This window comes from Cyprinodon variegatus, unplaced genomic scaffold (assembly GCF_000732505.1).
Source record: "Cyprinodon variegatus isolate N-32 unplaced genomic scaffold, C_variegatus-1.0 Scaffold165, whole genome shotgun sequence".
In the NCBI taxonomy this organism is placed as follows: domain Eukaryota; kingdom Metazoa; phylum Chordata; class Actinopteri; order Cyprinodontiformes; family Cyprinodontidae; genus Cyprinodon; species Cyprinodon variegatus.
The window spans coordinates 1,148,034-1,151,182 of NW_015150618.1; positions in this window are offsets into that span (position 1 = coordinate 1,148,034).

Sequence of the window (3,149 nt, forward strand, 5' to 3'; positions counted from 1 at the left end):
CATCTAATATTGTAAGTCTAAATTCACTTACTCACTAATCTTTAATGAATACTGACTTTTAATTGCAGATCATCAACCGGACTTGGAAACTTGGTGTGGATCAAGTGTGGATCAAGGTTGGAAAGGGAGTGTGGCCAAAGATAGCTCTGGAGAATTGGGACACACTTCGCACTTAAGCCCTAATAGGGAACGAGTGATTGAAGTATGTAAGGGCAGAATGCAGGTATTGGGCAATTAACTCCTAAAGGCTAATCAAAAGGCTAAGTTTTCTTTGATAGCTAACTTTACTTTACTGTAACGACACAACAATAAGCCCGTAATCAACATTATATGGATGCTCCCCATACGAAGTACAACACCCCATCATGGGGTATAAATAAGGTCCGGTCAGTCAAGCTAATATCAGGTGGGTTTAAGAGGAATTTTTCCCACCATTACATCTGCAAAGACACTTCCTAGTCCACAATTGCATAGGGGGCCTAACAGAAGTCAGGGATGGGGCCCCTAAGAGGTCGGGGGCCCCTAAGCAACTGCAGTCTCTGCTTACCGATATTTACGGCATTGATACTAAGCATCAAAACCGATGCAAATCTAAATATTCAAATAAATTAAAGGCATGCAAATTAATCCAAATCTTGTTATATGATGATGCTGATTTCATTAAACTTTTATGGATTTAAATCCGATTTCTTTGTCCGGTGAAATATTTTGAGATAACATTTGTTGTGCTATTTAAATCAGATAGCTTTCACTTAATGGGCGCCATGGTCTTTCTGTGTTTGTGTGGTGTTCTTTGTAAGCTGCAGCTAACTGGAGGGTGGTGCTTAGCTAATCACTGCAGCACACCTCTGTTTTTTTATCTGAATCATCTTCCGACGCATTTTAGGAGCTGGCTGCTGATCATCTGTTTACCTACGCAATGATTTCTTTTACAGTAGCTGCCCAAACCTCTGAGCATTACTAGCCCCAGTGTTTTCATCTTGTTGATAATCTCTGTTCCCCTCTGAGTGTTTCCAAGAGATCTTCTTTGTTGTATCCTGAATGTTTTCCCTTCAGCTGTTCATGCATCAGGATTTGGAATATTTAGAAGTGTAAACTATGCTGTCTTTTTTTTTCTTAGCTTGTTGAGCTACTTTGATTTAGTTTTCCTGATACTGCTACCCCCAAAAAGATCACTGTAGCATATTAATGGAAGATATGCAGCATCTTGTTGCAAACACTGAAGGACATGTGACTTTCATAAGTACAAACTGCTCTACCCCTCCTTCTGGACTCCCTGTCCCATTGAGTCAGTTTTCCAGATGATCACCAAGGTAATCTACAGTAATCTCCCTTGTTATGTTCTCATTTAGCATCAGATCAGTTTTTAACACCATGTCACAAAGCGGTCCACCAACTCCTGGTTATCTGCTTCTTTTCCGCAAATGACAGGACTCTAGCTGATTTTTAATATATCAAATTGTTGCACCAAGCTCCTATTCCTCCACCCTTCTTGGGTTCAACAATGGGAGCTCTATCATGGGTAGATAAGTAAATCCAGACTGCTGTACCATATCCAGATAGCCTTTGGCCTTATGGACATCATTGTGCAATAGAAACAAATGGATGAAACTTGTCAAGGTGGGATTACAGTAATCTGAAAAAGAACTAGAAAAAGGCAAGTAAGACAAATTTAGAGAATGGATGAAGCCCTCCATTATAAAACGCAAAACATAAAAAGGTATGCACATTTGCGTCTGTCACACGCAGTGTATGTAAAGAAAGAATGTGCTTTAATTATAATCCATGGGGTGGGCTGTGCCCATATGTCCTGTCACACAAAAGATTGTAGGACATGGTATAACTCCTTAGCATTAGATAGGAGCATCAAAAGGCTCTTGTGTTAAATGAAGTATATATAAGAAGCAACCAGCCTGCTCACGTATCTCTGCTTTAGCTTAGGAGTCCTTACCAACTTGTTGTGCTTGGATTGTGCCTTAGTCTTGAACTGGAAGTTGGTGTACAGTGTGAATAGACTTGTGAAAGTACTATCATTTGTGGTGCTCCTGTGCTGCTAACTACCTGGGACCACTATGTGACCATTTAGTCTCACAAACTGTGGTCTCTTCGTCTGGTACTCTTTGATCCAGGTGATTGGTGATGTCTGCAACTCAGCAAATCAGAATGAATGGTGTAAAATGCACTGGGTAAATAAACAAACATGATCATCTCAGTGATGTCTTGTCTGGCTTGACAGAACATTTGTTGGAGCAGCCGTATAATGGCATATTTAACTCCAATTCAAAAGAGATAAGCTTGTCTGCTTGCTTAGGTGCGGCAAAAGAAATTCCTCTGCCAAGATGCGAGATCCGAGAAACAGGTCTATAGTATGTGATGATTAGAGTTTATTTGTTATCAGAATGTAAAAATGAGCCATTGTTACCTGTATATTGGCCAAATTGGCAGCTAAACACAGCATCTGGGGTTCTACATTGGTTTATTTTTGTTGCTTTGGGTGGATTTGTTTGGATTGTGGTTCTTTGGTTGGCCACATTTTGTTTTCATTTTTGTAAAAAGGTACATTGATTTCACTTTACAATATTTTGTTTTGTTTAACTCTTCATAAAAGGGAAATTCATGGATTACAGGGTTAAAATATTGTGAAACACTCATCTCTGCAGTTTCACCCTCCAAGCAGGTGTGTACAGGACTGCACCATTGGATAATTGAAGGGGGGAGGTTGATCTGATGTATGGTGTTCTTTTTCATAATATTCACTCGGTGTCTCGCTATGGGATGCAGCCTCCTGCAGCCCTGATAGAAGCATTTATCTCAATCTGCCAATCCTGATTGGCCGGTGAAAGTGCCCGTCTTACGCCACGCCCCGTAGCTCCGACTACTAAAGGGTGTGCGGATCACGGTCACTTCAATTCAAAACCTCTTCTCACCTGAGAGCTTATCTCACGTCGGAGCCTTCTGCTAGCTTAACTGCCCACAGACGGACCTTGCGAGTTTCCGTCGCCTGACGCTAGCACTGTGCTCTGGCTTCTGCCCTGTCCGCTCACTCCAGACTGGACCGGTATCCTTTTTGTTCTCTTCACGGCGGAATCCCTCTCGGCTCCCCTCCGCGGACGCTCGAGTCGGACGAGCATTTAGCACACCAGCTACTT